Source organism: Haemorhous mexicanus, chromosome 3 (genome assembly GCF_027477595.1).
Source record: "Haemorhous mexicanus isolate bHaeMex1 chromosome 3, bHaeMex1.pri, whole genome shotgun sequence".
Lineage (NCBI taxonomy): Eukaryota > Metazoa > Chordata > Aves > Passeriformes > Fringillidae > Haemorhous > Haemorhous mexicanus.
Genome location: NC_082343.1, coordinates 107399989 through 107420151, shown reverse-complemented (window position 1 = coordinate 107420151; position 20163 = coordinate 107399989).

Here is a 20163-nt window from a genome sequence, read left to right as displayed (position 1 = left end):
CTGGAAGAACAGTGCCAAGTGAAAAAATACTTCTGGAATCTCAAAATATCTCCAAATTTCAGACATCTAGATGTGTTACATTCCCAAAATAATTAATAATTCAGGAAGCCAAAGCCGTGTTTCATTCAGCTGGGCATGATGTGCACAGCAAAGGCTGATCAGAAGAGGCTTGGCATTACTGTAGCAGTAGATGTTGTTAACAAAAGAGAAAAACTGGAAAGGGAATTGGTACTACTTCTCAAGGAAAATTCTGATATGTTTCCTCCCAAAACCCAGATGTGCATGTTCTAGGGCACCTCAGAAGGCTACTTCTACACTGCTCACATCCACTGATGCTTTATTTGAAAGGTCCAAACAGGACTTGATTTTTTTCTGTCTAGGGAGAAGCTTCTCCCCAAGGGAAGCGGCACCAGAGGCATAGGTTGATTTTATGCTGAGTTCTTTCTTTACATATGGCAAAGATACAAACTTATCTAACAGTGGTCTATTGTGATATGTCAAAATCATAGGATTGTCTTGAGGTGGGCTGTTGGGATATCCTTGGCTGATCTATGTCAGTATCATTTTAACTTGGTGCCAGTTTTGGAGGTGTTTTGGACTCTGATAATGAGACACAGGATGGGAGATAGAAAAACAAATTGAGAACAAAGACAGGAGGCTTAAGGGAATAAAATGCAATCAATAGCAAAACAGATATTCCAGGCGATAAAAAAAGAAAAAACTTTGGAAACCAGCCATTCTTAGTATAAAGTATGTGCAAGAAGGAGAACCTCAGAGTGGTTCCACTTCATCTATACCTCCCACTGTTTTCATCACTGTAGCTCATGATGAGCCCTCTCCTCCATCCCTGTCAGTCTCCCTCACAGACCCTTATGATCCTTCCTCCTCTTATGGTTTTGTGCTTTTAAATTGCTCTACGTCTGCCAGTAAAAGCAAATGTCTAAATATATAACTGATACACCCATTCACCTTGGGATGAATGTTTTATTGCTTTGGATGTCATCATATTCCTCACAATCACACGTTCCTCCCTCCAGCACATATGGAAAGCAGCTGTATCATACGGGCACTGCTTTTACAGTTTAAACCTGGGAGACTCAGAAGTTCGAAATTAAAACAACAAAATAATAACTCTGACCTCTTCTTAGCAAGCACTTGTTTTAATCATTGCAGAAGTGAAGAGGATCAACGAGAAAGCAGAAAATGAGCAAGGAATAGCAGTTCTCCTGTGTTCAGGAGATGCTATTCCAAAGGAGAAAATGGCACCATTACTCCATATCTGTGTGCAAAAGTTCTCACAAAAAGGCCCAAGTTTCTGATTCTCTCTTCTTCCATTTTATTGAAGAAACAGGAGTGAATATTAGCATCTGGCATAGTCAGATGGCAGAGAGCTCTAAACATAACATTCAGTATTTAATTAGAATTTTTCATCCAGATATCTTAAAACTATTCACAGGGGTAGATAAGGTACATTATCCCCACCTGATGAGATGGAGAAATCAAGATTCTGTTGAGTTAATAATTCAGGTGCCCAAAGATAGCCCTTGTTTTCACCTTAGGGACCGGGCCAGATAAATGGCAGTCCAAGAAACTGAATCCTGTTTTTCCATTCACTCATTCTATTGCATTTCCCCATGGCAGCACATTAGCACAGTTGACATTAGGTGATGAGGGAGAGGCCATGGGACTTTCCAGGACACCCTCATGCCATGCACACCCAGCTGTGCCTGTCCCTGTGGGCTAATAATGCCCCACAAACTGGGGCATGGGTGAATAAGCAGAGAAGTGATGAACACTTAATCTACAGAAAAGCTTTAACTCATTAAATCAAATGGTTACCTAAACTTTTTCCTTTAAAATCCATGAGCAGTCATGGCCAAGACTGCAGAGACTGTAGTTTGAATCAAAGCCTTTGAACATTGCAAGCTCTTGGCACAAATGGCTCAGTGCAGCAGGAAATCCTCTCACACAGCAATGCACAGCACTGGTGCCTGGTTGCAAAGAGCCTCCCACTCACATGGCTATCAGGACAGAAACCTTTCAGCATGACTGCACAGCACATAGCAGTCAGCCAATGCTATATTTAGACTGAGAAGTTTTCTTTCACTCCAGCTGCATTGAGAGACTGGAAATTGCATTGCATATGAGACCCAGAATTAGCTCCTTGACTTCATTTGCTCCACTAACACACCAATAGCTTTCTCCTTCCCTTCTGCTGTCCTGACTTTAGTGAGCCACAACAAAAGACCTTCTCTGTAGTTGAAATGGGACTGTGGTATGTGGGTATTTTCTTGACACATCTATCCATTCATGCTGCATAATTATTGACACATTCACTTTTACTGACAGCTTTTTTTTTTTTTTTTTTTTCTTTTTTAAACTTAGCATCTGCCAGTTCTGAGTTACTACACCCCCTGTAGTAGAGGAGCAGTGCCTAGAGCCAAGCCTAGAGCAGAGCCTAGAGCAGGGCCTTGCTCTAAACCTGCATTTATTTTTTTCTCACATAAAGCAAAAATTTATGCATTTTTCCCTATGTTGTTTCAGTTAATAGAAGAAAAAAGTCCTCCCAAGATACAAAAGACTACTGAGTCTCAGGCAGAAAGTCATGACTGTCACTTTTCAGGATAAACACAGAAACAATCAGAATATTTTCTCTCTTCCCAAAGCCTCTCTGCTACCATTTCCAAAGGGGCTGTTCATGGCAGTCTACAGCACTCATTATTAAGAAAGTAACAGATGCTCTTCCAGTTCTCAGGACCATGGGATATGCTGCAGCTGAGTTGCTGCTCTGCTGGTCACACTGGTGCTGTTTATCATTTCATATTATTTGTCTTGCTATTTCACCAGAAATCTCCTGGTGTCAAACTCTCATGGGAGAGAACTTAAATAGGCCTTCAGTTACAAGTTTGGCTTGGAAAATTTAATCTCTGAAAATGAGAATGCTGTGAAGCTACACTGAGGATTTCACACATGTGACCTCTCTAATATAACAGATCATCTTCCTAATGGGGCTGAGAAGAGGAGAAGTCGGGCAGTAGAGATCAGAATCCCTGCTCCATATCAGTAACCAGGAGATCATCCAAGAACATGGCAGGGGACTTCCTGATGGGTACCAGCATAAGAAAGGGAATCAAATTCTGAAATAGTTGTCAATTAGTAGGATATCCAGCCAAAGTGCTCAGATTGGGAAGTGGCCAGCACATGGAGACTAGTAAGATAAATGTGCAGAATATGCTCACTTTATTGCTAACTCATCTCTGCCTCTCCCTTTCTCCCCTGCACGTTTATTGCCTTTTGATGCTGTTTTCCAGCAGCACTGTAACTTTTCAGTGTACAGGCTGATGGGCCACAGTGTACATATAAGAAAACAGTGAAGCCTGGGTTTTGAATACTTCCAGATTTCTGGGTGTATCCTTCCATTGTTCATCTTAATAAGCACATAATACTGGGATGACAGGATGGAGCAGGGGCGAGGAGATGCTGAAGGGAAGTGCAGCCATCCAGTGGTCACTCAGTGCTCAGCTACACAGCGAGTGCTGCATGGAGCCGGGAGGATTGCCTGGGATTTTCCTTAAAGCTGTGAGAGAAAAATAAAGCTCCTTAAAGCTCGGGCAGAAACAGTGCAGGTCATGAACCCACTTTACATTTTAGTGACTATATTTTGGCTTCCATGAGATGACAGGAAATACCTCAAAACTTTAATGTAAGTCTTCCTATTAGTTAATTTACTATAAAAGATAAATGTGTAATATTCCTACAGTGTTACTTCAAATTTGCATTCTAGTAGTATCAACAAGCTCAAGATGAGCTCAAAGCCTGATGATCAGTGATAATACTATGATTTCTAATGAATGGCAGCTTTGCCCATAAAGATTTTTAAGATCAGACAGGAAAGAAATAAAGAAGTGCCACTGGTCCTCTAAGCCATCAGAGACTCCACATGCAAAGAGTTAATGTGACTTCCACATTACCCCAGGAAGCTGTGGTCAATACAGGGGAATTCAATGAGGTGAATCTCTGTATCCTGTGTTTTAGTCTACTGTCCCCCTCACACTGCTTTATTTTCCCCACTGTGCATTCTGCATTGAGAAGCTCATTGATTTAAACTCACATCACCTTACATTTGCCAAGTGGCTGTTAGGAAAATCACAGGGGCATAAAAAATGAAAAAAAAAACAACAATATATATGCAACTCAGTTATTGTGAAACAACTTTTTTTTTCTTGTCACAGAAATAGAGTGGTTAGATTTCAGTGATTTATTTTGGGTAGAACAGACAAGCTCTGTGTTTTAAGTTCCAGATATCTTTGGGCACTGAACTGTCCATAAAGAATAAGGTATCAACTATGTATTTTGCTGATATGTAAGAAATTATTTCATAAACTGCTTTTAGATGACTACAAACGAGTTATCATAAAAGACTACAAAATTATCATTACATAAGGACATTCAACCTCAAAAGATCACAACTGATAAAACTATTCATTGTGATAAAGACAGTTCACTTTTTTATTAGGAATGGGCTGATAGTGTCCAGAGCTAGGTTAGGGCTGAAATTTAGCTTTGAGGGCAAATTGGACAAATGCTCACACATATTAGCAGCAATATCCTGAGGCTGATTTTATGAAATTCAGGATTTCTGAACCAAAGAATAGGCCCCTTCCAGTATTGGATCCATCTGCTATTTTGATGTTAAACACAGGTATGTATAAAATAAAGTGCAGAGAGGTAGAATTCAAAATTCTATTTGGGTCATCTTTATTTTTCAACTTTAATAAAAAAAAGCAATTTTTCTTAATCAGAGCTTGTATATTATGCAGTTTTTCCAACCTTAAATCCTGGAACTTTAATGAAATCTTGGCAGTGAGCAATGAGTAGGCATGTTGAGTGTTGCACTGTCTGGGGTTGAGCCTTCAAAAAAACCCAATCTTGTTGTGGTTCCACTATTGCTGAACAGTAAAATAAACTCTATTGACTCAGGCTGGATCAGGCCAGCATTAACCCTTTTAAAACATACCCCATCCTCTTCCTTTACACAGAATTGGTATAAATATGACTTATTAAACGTCACTAATCTGGTCACAAACCCCTCTCTAGTTATTATGTTAAAACAGACCTATCTTGTGAGACTTTGAGGAAAGAGGAGATGAAACATATTTCCCTTGAAGCATCTCCTTCTGGTCACTGGTTGGTGTTGGGTACTAGCTACTGGATTATATTTACAATGGATTTGATCTAATGTGGGAATTCCTAAAGCCTTCTTCCCAAAGTATGCTAAGTTTTCAAATTGAGAAGGAAGTTTTCCTCTGAGAAGGAAGAGGTAAACTGCATTCAAAATTAACTGAAACATACCACCTTCATTTTTATCTCCTAAGGTGTTTCTAGTAGGTAAGATAGAACAACTTGCTTCACAAAAATCATAGATTTACTCACATAGTAATTGAATTTCCTTTGCCATTCACATGAGTGAATTCTCCATTCTCAAAGACCAGAATGAATTAAAGCATCTTTTCTTGAAAATGCTTATATGTTATATATTCATATTTCTATAAATAATTCAACTGGCAGCATCATCCTCAAGTACAAGTTCAGAGCCCTAGGAAGATGTTAATAAATATTTATCTTCCTGATCTGTCATGTACTGTCCTAAGAAGGGGACTTCACTGTACAGATTTAGGAGTGTTTTCTATGGTCAAAATGTCATATGAAACATGAGAGGTGCAAAGAATAAGCTTCAAACCACAGCATAATAGTTACATAAATATTAAAAATCCCCAAAACCCAAAATCAAAACAAAACAACAGTCCTCAAAGTAACAAAACTAATTCAATCTGTTTTCCTATGGCTTGGGATTTCAGGGATAGATTCTCCATTTCCTCAGAAAGAGTTAACAATGACTGATACTCTCTTTCAATCACCATGTTTTTATTCATAAAGGCAATTCCTTTCACAGTCACATTCTAGCCTTCTCCTCAAAGAGGACTCTCACACAGACCCTACATATAAACTGTAGAAGCCTGGTATGGTCAGTAGTTCTTCCTGAAATGGACCAAAAATATCAAAAGCTTTCAAAGATGCAAATGTGGTCACATAAACTCAGCTTGTCTTAATCAAAGTCCAAGGTGAGTGATGTCCTTTTGACTGCTCCTGGAGTTAACCTACTAACCTTAAAGATCCAATTTTGCATTCTGCAGAGCTGTAAGCAGTTTTACTCATGGCCAAACCAGGTCTGGCTGCAAAAACTACATTTGCTTCCAATTGAGTAAAGTGAAACTTTTGTGCAAGTATACTGGTGCAGAGTTCCTGAATGACGTGCATTAGTGATCAGTGCTTTCTCAGTTGTGACAATAATTAGAAATGGGGTCTGAACCAAAATTCTTGGAAGTAAATAACACCATTCTTGGATTAATTTCCAACTCAAACCCAGATGCAGCTCTGAATTTCACAAATTAGTTCCCCCTCAACAGAGAGTAAAACTAAAACTACATACCAGATCCCCCAAATTGAAGAATTTTAAAATCCAGCTCTGTATTTTGTGGTTTGGACACCAGTCTCTTTCTAGAGATATTTTCAAGGTTAAAACCTAGTAACAGGCAAAGAGTTTCTTGTGTTTTTCTCCTCAGAAAATACTTCTATATATCTTTCAGCTGGTCAAATTATCCTATTTGAAATGCATTTGTAATGACTGAGTGACCTGGTTGTGAGGCTCTATCTGATCATTTGCAGACCCTGTTAAACAACAGCTTGTGCATGACTTTAGCAGATGGTTTAGCTAACATATAATTTCTATAGGTATATAAAATAACAGTTGGAATCAGAAAGCATAATGGCCTCAAGATTCTCTCTCCATTTTTGCAAAGTCATTTTCTTCCAGTTGTTATAGCTCAGCAGCAAAAGACCATACAGAGAAAATGATGCTGGGGTAAACTAGGCTGAACAAGAACACTATTTCAGTATTACTTTAGAAACCCTGTTAATGTCTGTATGAAAACAAGCATTTCCCAGATAGTTACTAAAGGGAAGGTCTGAAACGTCCATATCAACCAAAGCAGTTTGTTCAGCACTGATTTGATCATGGCCATAAAGATCTGCAGTCTCCAGAGAAGCTTTATTTTAACATAGTCAGCAGTATAGAGCTGGTCTATAAAAAACAATTCCATAATTTATTTCCAGGAGATAACATATTTTAAAGGATATGCATTATCAAAATTAAGAGGCAATACATTGCTCAATGGCGCTTAGATTTTATTCCAGATGATAAAGAAACAATATCTGGATTCACAGCTGGTGCTTTTCAGAGTTTGGAGGGACAGAAAATCCAGAGCATAACTTCAGAAGTAAGTAGTAATTCATGCTATACTTCATCTGTATCTGACTGAGTGAGTTAGAGGTCCTGGAGAGCACGAGGCTACTCTGCAATACCCTGAGGGTACTTCATTGTGCCCCTTGCAACCCTGATCCCAACATGTGCATCCCTACAGTGGGAAAGATAAGCTCTGCAGTTTGCCCTGCTACTTTTTACATCAGGGTATAAACTGAAATGGTATGTGATATCCTCCGTACCTGTGGACTGGCACCTCCTCTGGAATGAAATACTGACATACAAGTGAAAGAAACACAACCCACACCTACTCCCCTCACAGTGCTGGAATGAGGCCATGGTGCTGCATAAGCTGAGCCTGCAAGGATCCTGCAAGGATCCTACAAGGATCCTGCAAGGACCCTGCAAGGACCTGTCAGTCCTGTAGTGTTGGCTCGGCCAAAGAGCCCCAGTGGGAAATTTCTGATTCGGATCGTCCCCTCGGAGAACCCACCACTCCCTACCGACCATGAAGGAAACCAAACTCTTTGTCTAGTCAGCCTTTGTTATCACATTTGTTAATCATTTATCCTCTGTTAAATGCATGGCATTATGTTAGCTAATATTAGTTCTGCTGCTCACAACGGTGAATGTCTTGCGTGCAGAGTTGTGGGTGTTCTGCACATGCATTAATGAGAGAATATGTCATCCTCTGGAGCAAAGTGAACATACATCAGAAAGTTCTGTCAACATGCCTCCTCAGATGTATTTTTCTTAAATATTACAGGCCACAAAAAAGGGATACAACTTTGCAAAAATGTTTACAGTTCCCATTCCAGTTTTTATTTCCAATCTGACCTACCTTCTCATAGTATTTAGGGTGCTGTAACTGTCCAGCTCAAACCTAAAACCAATCCAAAATCATTATTAACTAATGGGAATAGCTCTGCTCATTGACATCTGTGAGTATGGTGAAAGAATCCCCAATACTTTCAGAAAATAATAAATAAAAATCAAATGCAGCAAATGAAGACAGAGTTTATAAAACTATCAAAACATATAAAACTATCACTGCCAGTCCTGCAACACCCACATACATGAGTCTAATTTATATGAATTGTTCCAAGCCTCATTTACCAAAGAAAATTGCTGTCATTATGGATACATCAGTGAATTGGTCAGGATCATTTTTGTTCTACTTCTCAAATTAGAACATATTGATTACTTCATACAATATTTTTTCAAAGGGAATGTTGTTTTTGGGAAATGGATTGAAAAGCATTTGCAAACGCTTTTTGAAGTAACGAAGACTTTGTCTCTAAAAATTACAATTCTGTGTCTCAAAATTACATTTCATGAAGAAATATAAGCAACTTAAATTACAAAGTATATATTGAAAACAACCAAAGTATTTCCAAATTGCCAAAACAAAATGTTACAGCTGATTTGAACCAAAACCATATCTTCTGGATTTATGGCTCATGATGTTTTTAGATTTTTGACTGCTTTGTCCTGATTCAGGACATAAACATTTTTCCATACTGTTACATTTGGCCAGAATGTGAAACCTATTTCCTGCCTGTTTCTTTTTTACTACCACACTGATGGCAGTTCTCCTAGCACAGTCACAGCTGTAAGATATTGGCTCAGCTGCAACCATAAGGCTGCTTTTGCTGAGATATTTTATATCACTTCCACAGACCCAAAAGATAACTGTGGTGCAAACCCAATTTTTTACTTGCTAGGATAACTGTATAGTCTTACACACACACACATCCATCAGGTCTAGCTTGTGCTAGCCATAAACTTGAGTAGATTTTCCCCTATTCACATCAATTAATCTACTTCACTGAAAGCATTCCTGTAATTCAGCAAAGTGCAAAGGGTCTCTTGGGTCCCATATGGGAAATTTTAATGTTACTGTAATCCATATTTTAATACTTGAATATAGTGATGGGAGATGCACTAATATCATGGAAATACCCCTAATACCCCTGTTCAAAAAAAAAAAAAAAAAAAGCAGAATTATTAGAGGTTAATAGACTTGCTGTATTCACTCTGCTAATTTTGTGTCCTGCTCCTCTTTTTTAACCTCTTTCTTGCTGCTCCAGTTGCTATCTGTGAGCTCAGGTAAGACTGTTTGAATTCCTTCTGTGCTCCAGCACTTGGATGTGAGAAGAGCTGAAAAGGGACCATGGACTGTGTTCCTTTCCCTCAGCTGGATGTTCTTCTCTGTTTTCCAGTCACAACTCTACAGCAGAGAGGTGCAGCCATCACTGAAATTCTATGGCATATCTAAAATAAAGACCAGTCTGGGGGCTACTCCTGTATTCTGAGGACTGCTGGCAGGGCGCAACTCATGCTCACAAGTTTAACATTTCTTGCCTCCAAAAGCTGAGTATCTATATGGAAAATAGCTTGCTGGAAGCAATACCTGTCCCATTGAACCCCTGCAGCAGGTCTGGGTATGGTTGGAAGAGCCCTGTGTGGCTCAGCTCCATCGTGCCCAGGAGCCCCCTGACAGGAGAGCACTACAGGCAGTCGTGGGCTCAGGCCTGAGTCCTTCCCCAGCCTGGTATTATTTACTAGCATGGACCTGCCTGTCCAGCCCAGCATCCCAACAAGACTGGGAAGAAAGAAAACTTTGCTGGCTTCCAGGACCTTCAGCCAGCAGAAAAAGAGTTACTGATAAGAAGATAGCAAGTGCCACCTGGAGGTTAAGCCCCAGAGACCAACCCCTCCAGAGGGTGGGGGATCAGTCAGAGAACCTCACCTTGAAAACTCACTGAACCCTCATCTATAACATTTAGCAAAGGGTGGAGTGATATTGGTGGTGAAGTGATATTTTTTCGCTTTGGTATCATGGAAAGCTTGAAAACAATTATTTCATACAATTCCTAAAATAGCATTGTGATGAATTTCAGCTAGTTTGAATGAATACTGACTTTTTTTTTTCTTTTGGGTGAGATATTCCTTTAAGTCTATAAAGACCTAAAAGCAATTTTTTTGTGGTTTGTTTGTTTATCCCTTACACAGATCTTGCTAATAAAGAGAGGGCAGGGAGCATGAAAGATGGAAGAGAGAGGTTCAACATTTTTAATTTTGACCCTAGCATTGCCCCTGGACAAACCACTAAACAGTTGAGTTTGCATATGATATAAATTTCTTAGCCCCTTGTGGGTAATGAGAGCTGCAGGATAATGAATCACATCATCACTTCAAAAGATAATATGTACAACCCTAATGTTTTCAAATTTCATAAAGATGACACAAGGGCAGTTGGAAACCTTCCAAACTTCAGAAGAGTTATTGAATTATATGCACAGTATCGAGGCACGACATGCATGGATGAAAAATCAATGTTTTGTAGAAAGAAACAGAAACTGCAAAATAATATGATAATGGATAAACAGACATACAGGGGTGCACATTTTTGCTCTGTGATATTACACAGACTGATCATGTCTTGTGCTTGATTAATTAGTCTCCTCCATGTTGCGATCCCCACAATGCTTCTGAGATTGCAGACAATTCTGTCCTTGCTCTCCCCCTGTGTGCTGCAAACCTCTTGCAACTGCAAAAAAAGGTACTGATGATCTCAAACATAGGATCAGCAGTTTTATCACATTTGTTGACAGGTAGCAGCTCTCAGCATAAAGTAAGCAAATGACCTAATAAAGTTGTGTAAATATATTGTTATGAAATATGTGTAATAGCTATTATAATTTGACATAATTTTAGCTGTCAGCAGGTTTTGGACTGGGCTCTGGGTGTTCCTGTGTGGCAGTTCAGGCAGAGGTGGCAGCCAGCAGACCCCTGGCAGGCAGTGCCAACTCTGGGAGTGCTGGCTGCTGATGAACTGTGCAGAGGTGAAGCAAGCAGTGCCCCTTTGGGAGATGCCAGCACAGCCAGGGGAGCAAACAAACTGCTGTGTCTGCCCTTCCTCCATGAGAGGAGATCTCTGCTTTCCTGTGTGGCCCTCACAGCACTGAGGAGTCCAAAACACCACCAGTGCCAAATATGGCAGTTACAAGTAAAGTAAAATAGAATGAGTTTTCTTTTTTGACTGCCACTGAAAGACATGGGGTTTGTGATTATGTTTGTCTGGCTTTGTGTTAATACTCCTCAATTCTGCTTGTGCAAAACCAACAAGAGTATTTTAGGACTTTATTTCAAATACAGCATGGGGAATGAGACTGACCATCTTCTTTAGTTAGGATAGGCCCCATTTCTATACATCCTAGTTTTGTCTTTTCACTGAAGGAGAAAAACTATTGAGATTTGGAAAATGAATCATTAGATTTTAAGTGCAGAAAGGAATAGCCTTCTTTTTCAGAATTGTGCCAGAATATTTTCCAGGTATGACAAGAAATTGGGAACTTGCATCTCAGTCCTGGAATTTAATTTTGTTCTTCCTCATTTGCCATCAAAATGATGAAGGACTCGGGGAATGCTTTGCACTGGAGGTGGCAATGATGATTTCAAATATCCATTCAAATATAAACCAGCTACATTTAAAAAGGCAAAAAATAAGGGCAAAAGGTGCAGGGCTTTATTTCATCTGCCCTTACTTTATCACCACTCTGAATGGGGGCTCAAAATTACTATTTATGAAATATTTTACTCTAAATACTAAGGGAGAAAAATTTGGCCAAAACTCATGACAAGTCCTCTGTTTTGTCAGTGTGAAATACTTGATAATTTGTAATGTATTTAGCCATTAATCATTTTAAAGGGCTTTTAAATGGGCATGGAAGTCCTTTGAGTCTTTTCCATATACAGACATTGGATCAGAAACCTTTGCTACAAATTACTTTTGTCTGGACTTCTAATACAAAATCAACTTGAGAACAAGGGAAATACATCACTGTTAAATTTTATTATAAGACAGAGCCCTTATAACACATCATGGGAAACATTCTTGAGCTGCTCTATTAATAACAGCAGTGCTTGATTTCTTTGGTTTAAACTTACCTTTTGCACATTTTCTTGTGACATTTTCCAGATATAAATTGTTATGATGAAGAGTCATTCAAAGCAAGGGAAAGAGCTGTAATTATGTTTCTCTTTTCTAAAAGAGAGTGGGGCAGGAGGGGGATTATTTTACACAGATCAGTGAAGGACACCCTAATAAAGATTGGTCTGGAACATTTCTTTTTATGACAATTGACTTATCAGCAAGAGCCATTGTAGCAAATCTGGAAATTACATAATTGCCAGAAACTGTAGATATTTGACTTGGCAAGAACTTCAGGTGTCTCTGATTTATTATTTTAAGAATTTGGCTCTGCAAAGATGAAGAAATGTTTAATGAAAGAACAGTAGAATTCAAATGAAACAGGCATAGATCTTGTTTTCAGAGGCTATATTTAACTACATTGTCACTTCTACTGTAACACAAATAAACTAAACTAAAATTGTCCAGGGTGACAAACCAGCAGAGAGATCAATCTGGAAGAAAATACTAATTTCAACAGCTACACACTCATCTTTTCTTCTCCATTTGGTACTACCCTTTGGGCAAGATCTTTGTGGGCCATTCGTTATAGAAGATGTTATCCCTTTTAGCACAGGCAAAATAATAAAACTGTAAAGCTGAAAGAAACTTGTTTATAAGGAATTGCATTTATTTAAATCTGTCTTTTACAAGGCACTGATTCCCTGTCAAGCAGCAAAGTTTAAAGGCATTAGATATTATTAAATTTAGGAGAAATTTAGGTGACTAAGTTCAGAGTGGTGAAGTGGGAATAGCATAAGTCCTTATTTCAGGTTTGGAGGGCTTGCATACCACAGCAATTCTGAAAACACCCATGATTATTCTCTGTATCAGAAGACCAGGTCACCACACGGTAGATTAAGGTGAAAGTCTTTGCTTAAACCATTTGCATCAAAGAGATTTACTTTGGCAAGTCCTCCAGGAGACTTTTTCCCTTTGATAAACTTCAGCCTCTTTTTCTGGAGAAATGCTGTTTCCTGAAAACAGTTTATCATCTGCTCTTTAATATCTCTTAATGTTTCTCTTGTTATCTTACTGCCTCATGGAGGAGTTGCTAACACATCCCACAGTTTATGTGTCTTGGCATTCAGCTGGGCAGCAGCAGCTGGAATCAATGCCACCACTGCTGCTCCTGGCAGCAACTGCTGACTGCTGCAAAGGGATGAAATCCTGCTGTGGTGTGAGATGGACATTCCTATCTCTGAGAGGACACAACAGCTGGCACCACTATCACCATTAGACCAGAAGCTTTGAGTCTGCTATCAGGCTGGAGCTTCTCTGCTGGCACTGGGACAGAGCACGTCCCTGCCAGGGCTCTGATCATCTTTGTTACGGAGGAGTAAAAAGCCCTGTTAGAAAAAATGTTTCTCTTGAAGTGGAAAACTCACATTATGTATTCAGTGTCAGAAGATTAGGAAGAAATACAGCAAAAAGTCACATAGAGCCACTTTGTTACCTCCTTATTTTTCTCCAAGAGTCAACACTGAATAGATGTTAGTGGACATGGTGGGAAAGAGGAGACATACCAAGGAGTCTTATTTTTTCCTAAATGATGTAAATATTAATAGCAATAAATTAATATTGCTTTGTATTTCTCGTGTTCTATATCAACTCTGGTATCATTAACTACTGATGCTGATAGGCAAAGGTGTCTCCTGACACCTGTACACCAAAATATTCTCTCCTCAAGCTTGAGGAGGCAATTCCAGGTAAGTTTTTAGCAAATAGGAGCAAATGAGTATTCCTGTGTTCACTAGCAACAAAATATGGAAGCACCACAAAATGGAGCACCTGCTCAGCCTGGGCTTTACCACCCAGTGCATGCAATCAGGAGTAGCATGGTTTGTGCTGCATGTCATGTGCTACAGCTGAATGGGATAGCTTATTAACTGGAGAGAATCCCACTTGATGCTGGCCTGAAGCCCTACACCAAGAGTTAAACCTTTTGGTTGCATCATTTCAGGTGAATCTTAACTAGTTTGTGTGGGGGGTTGTGTTTGTTTGGTTTGCTGTGTTTTTGGGGTTTTTTTAAGAACTTTTAGAACAAACTGGGAAAATTCTGTTAAGTATAAGAACTGTCTGTTCTCTTTTTTTCTCTTGGTTTTCTTTAATAGCTTAATCTATGAAGAATGTTGATTCTCAGCACAATTACACAAATGGAAACACGAAGTATTTCGAAATGGTAACAGGATTTGAACTCTCTACTGATGCAAGATGACATAAGACCAACTCACAAAAAATTGTCTCAAGAGTGTCTTACAGGAAAACTTGTACCTATTATAGATTATTATCTTTTTGCATGATATAAGGAGGGTCAGCATGAAAAACGTTATAGGTGTTTTCACATATTTCACACTATTGCCTATCTTTTTCCAATGTATTATAAAACTGGTGTTTAAATCCTCTAAAAAATTCAATTTATGCTATGTTTTTTGCTATAACTTATTTGACTATTCACCTTTTTCTTTTCATCAGAATCATGTACAGTGCGTGGTCTGCCATTTAGAAGCTTTTTCATGGCAATAAAAAAATCACAAGAATTAGATTACCAATTATTTTACAGCTTTTTCAGCTGCAAAGACTTCTCCCATTTTTGAGTGAATACATTGTTGGTAGAATACATATAGTTTATATGCTATAGCTCTATTTCAACCTCGACTGAAAAAAGTTATTTAAGCAAAATTTGCTCTTCTCCTCTTAGAATGTAGCTAAGGAAAAATATATATTTTGGGTCGCATTAATACTTTAAAGCAGTTTTTGTCATATTTATGGAAGTTAAATTTGCCAAGTTTTGAGGCTTTGGAAAATCTGTTTACACATGCTCAGGAAAGATGTACTTGAGTTAGCAAAAAATTAACCTGCACTGAGAATATTCTTGTCTCATCTAGATGCCCAAAAACCTCCTGCAACATGCTGCAATTCACAGAAAAAAAACCACAAAACAAAATCAAAACCAACTGAAAAACAAACAAAAAACCAAACAAAAACAAAACTAACAAAAAAAAAGGCACCAAAAAATCAACAAAAGCAAAAGATCAAATCTATTGTAACGTATCAAGAGTCTTTTGGCCAATGTTTCTGAACTATTCAGATGCTGTTATAGCAAGGTAAACTAGAACTGCAGGATTTAATTTTTTCCCTGTTCTCTCTGGTACTTTTTTGACATTCATGATGGACAAGGATTAATAATTTTATGAAATTCAGAGGAACTGGAGATCTAAGGGACTTTACAAAGGGTTTTTAACTTAAAAAATTCCTACAGAACTAGAAAAAAAAACAACAAAAGAAAAAACCAAAACCTATTGCTATAACATAGTGTAACTTTTTTCTTTCAAAAGAGTTTGCAGCCAACAAAACAAACCCAGCTACCCCTATGCCATTTTCTATTTCTGCAATGGTCTATTAAGTGTTAAAGATTTCACTTCTGTGTGGGCTGTATGCAACCCTTGTCACTGGAGGTCTGCTGTGGCTCATTTGAGATCTCTCCTGATGAAAATACTCCACTACTGGCAGGAAAGACAGGATTTTTACCATAGAGCTTATTTAAAAGATGTGGAGGAAGGTCATGCATAAGGGCAAATATTATAAAACCAATTAAAGAAGACAGTGAGAAACACCATGTACAAATATCTGTGATATTATTTGAGATACAAGTATCAACAAGAACTGTGTCTCTTCAGTAGGAATGAATGGATCCAGACTGGAGAACAAATGGTACCAGTAGTGATAAGCACTACTTATTTCTGGATTTTCTAAACAACATATTTCATCACACACCTCCTGCCTGGATAAGAAGACATGTTATTTTTACCTGATTAGCATAAATGGGAAGGATATTAGAAAAGCAGTATCTACAGAGAGAGATATGAGTAGTTTATTTTATCAAAAAACTAGCAATCAAGTCAGCAGAAAATAAATTGAAGATACGAAATAGTATTCAAAGCTTTGAGTCAAAAATAGAAAGAAAGAAAAATTGCATTAATTTACTAGCAGTGGGTATTGCAATAACGTGGCTAGAGGGTGAATTCGGGACCAGCTCAGCCTTCTGACTCAACAGTTGCATCCCAGCATCACGCAAATCCTGATTTACAATAATCCTCTGAGTCTCTGTGAGCAGACAGGGCAAAAATAAAAGGATATGGCTGCAGGTCACAAAAACATTCCATGCAATTTAAAAAGTGCACTTTAAAGCAAAAGCTGGCAGTGGCTAGAACTGTCACCAATGAAGTGACAAATTTGAACAGGCCACTGGGACCTGTCAAGGTATCTCCAAATACTACACTCAATCCAATCCCCCAGTGATTCACTGAGTTTAAATACATTAACAACCCCTCCTATCAACTTGTACAACCTCCCTCATGCCATAGACCACCGAATTTCACACAGTAGTACACATACAAGCCCAGCAAAATAACAGAATATGCATTTCAGATGAACAGAAGCTACTTGTTGAGTGGTGCTTGCACAGCAACAGGCAGCCAATGTTGGTTGCTACAGCCCATGAGCAAACTTGAACTGATACTGCCAGGAGCAGGCACAGCAGCACTGGGCCAGCCTAGGCTGTGCAAACATTTGCTATTTGCCCTGTGCTGTTTACTGCTGACACACTGACACACCAATACCCAACATAACTACTTTGAAGACCCTTGGGTGAAGATCCTTGGGTAATCTTTGACTGTAGTCCCCCAATCTCTCCATCTTTTTTAAGTCTGTAGCTTCTAGCTTTGGAGCCCTCCACAGGGCTCGCCAGGCAAAGTCCTGCAGTACCTTTGGAGAGACTTCACATTAATCTTTTTGAAAAGTCTCACATTCAGAGGTCTGGATTCATTCTCCCACACAGTGCCAGCATTAAACACACACACACACACACACACACACACACACACACACACACACACACACACACACACACATTTGCCAAAGGCAGTACAGTCACCTGAGGCTCTCTGTGTGAAAGAGAAGAGGGTGCAAGTTAAGCCTTCAGTGTAATGAACTGACTTCTACACATACTTTTTTTGTTCTTTACAGAGAAAAAACATATTTAATACATCCAACCTGGAAATTTCTGTACAGGAAGGAAAATAGGGTGAAAGCTGACCAGTTAATGTGTTTTCAAAGTCAGGAGCTGAAGCTGGTAACTCATTTATATGATCCATGACCTACTGAAATCTCATTGTCTTTTTCTTCTGTGATTTTACAAACCACTTAAAATGAGGTATAGCACCATTTAAAATTATTTTGTGATGTAGGTACTTACTACTAAATTGTAGAAGCCTCATTTGGAAACATAATTTTTATGTTATTAGTGATGTTGCTCTTGTCGTTGTTATCTTTCCACACTCTCAAGAAAATATTGAAAACAGAGAAATGTAAACACTGCTTTAATATAAATAATACAACTTGAAAGTTACTTTCAAGGGAACTAAAAACAGGCTGCTGAAGTGTTCTCCACACTGATGCAAGCACAGTAAGAATTGATGAACATGTCTGAGGAGCGTTCAAGTCACTAAAACAAAAGGAGAAGCCATAGCATGAGGAGATTTTGTGTGGGTCTCACCTTCAGTTGCAGCTGAGTCCCATAACCTCAGCTCATGACCCTCTGCACCAGGAAATTCCCCCTAGCAATCACACCAACCAGGTCAGCCCAGTTTTCTTGGCTCTGCGGGGACCAAGCGCAGGAGAGGGACTGAAACACTGCACTGTAAATGCACGACACAGCAGCACAGCTGTGGGAAAGCATGTGGAGAAGGGCAACTGTGGGAGCCTCACACTTAATGCTTGAGTTTGGAAAGGTCTGCAAAAATAATCTTCTTTCTACTGAGAGGATTTGAGAAGGGAGGAGGGGTGTCATATGGGGGGCACCTTCCTGTGTGTTCCTACAGCAGCAAACACAAGAGCTCCCCAATGCTTTCTGAGGTCCTTGGAAACTAGCACAACACAAACAATAACACATTATCATTGCTTTTAGTCCTTACCTGTTTTCTCCCAAAAGCTTTACTTGCCAAAAGGAGGGAGAGGACCTGAACCAGAAATGGGATACACATTCCCTGAAAAAGAGAATCACATCATAACTCAAGTAACAGAGATGTTGCGTGCTGGTTGCTGACAAGTTTGAAGCCATAGCTTAGAGAAACCCTAAATCTCCTCTTCTATTTACACTTCTGGCTCCTCTTTCCCCATCAGGAGTGCTATACTAATCACTTACAATCCTATTTTTGGACCTGGGTGGTAACTGTGCAGCCAAAAGCACTCTTGCTGCAATTAAACTTTGTCTCCTTTATTAGTAGGTATAATCACATCATCCCACACCCCTTGCTTGGAGCAATTGGTACATTTTATGACTATGTTCCTATTCTTCATTGCCTAGGAGATTGTAGAAAATGGGGTTTTTTTCCTCATATTCATAAAAACAAAAAAGCTTTGTTCTCAAGGACAGCAGCAGGATGGCTGGCTATGTAAACAAAATTCCTGTTGTTCAGTCTGCTCTGTAGGTGAGTTACACTATGGGTTAAGGCTCAAATGAGACTTGGTACACGTGTAGAGGAAAGGCAGAAGTTCTGGTTTTGGAATGCAGTGGATCTGTTTTTCCAATGTGTGAATAGTATCAATGCTGTAGCAGTCAATGGATGATTTTGCTCTGATAGCTCTGCTCTGCCATTGCTCTTGCTGTCCAAAGCCCATGGGACAGCTCTGCTGTCCCATCAGGGGTGCCCAGCAGCTCCATCAGTGTCACTCTGGTGCACACATTGTTTGATACCTTCCTCCATTCAGGAAATGAGTGGGAAACCAGTTTGCTTGAATGGGTTTCTCTGTACACCCTGGAGCAGGGGGAGGAGAAACACATCTAATAGACTTGCTTGTTCTCCCTATCTTTTAAAATTATAACTAGCAGAGTGCAATAGAGATTAAGTGATATCTTTACGGTAGTTTTGCACAACCACACAAACAAAATCTAAGAATCTTTTTCAGTACGATATTCTCATTAAAGACTTTAACCAAATTGAATACTTAACATGAACCCTCATGGATAATAACACAACTAAACCATGGATATTTAATATAGAATAGAACATGTAATTACTAGAGTGAATCTTAGTTTAATATCTTTTGTTATGGTAAAATGAATCAATAGGGTTTCAGCACTTAGATTTCAGTCTTGCACAGGCATGTCCCTGTGTGGAGCCGTTTGCGTGACTAGACCCTCCATTAATTTCCATTAATAAAGAGATAATTAGTGCATAATGAAAAATGCTCAAACTGTCTCTATTATAGAGAACTGAATCTAAAATTTTTCATGATATTGAACTTTTTATTCAGTAGGTTCTTGGAACCCCAAAGGCTTTGCATGTACAATTTATCTGCATTCCATCTTACGTGTGGTTGTTTTGCAATGCAAATATTCTTCTGTTTAGGCTTGGAATAGGGACAAACCTTCTTCGGCTTTTTTTTTTCCCCTTTGTTTTCTCTAAGTGCCTACAGAATGATTCCAGTGCAAAAAAGTCAAATCCTGAACAGCTGAACCTGTTATTATTGATATGATTATTGTCATTTGTCTTTGTTTTAATTGATACAAAAGTAATTACTTCATTAGAGATTTGTTTCTAACTAAAAAAACCCCACTATGATTATTTTGATAGCATATGTGCCTTTTGCAGTGCCTTTTCTGACCACAGAACCAGACTCCATTTTTGTCCTGTTTGTCATAGTCCACATTCTTGAAAAGATGGCCAGGATTGCTTGTTCACTGAATGCTTCTCAATTCTCCCTGTGGCAAACTACTAGATGGGGCAGACATATTCAGCTTTGGAGATAAGACACTATCCTTCTACTTTTTTAGTTAGCATCTAGGTAAAAATAATATTTTATC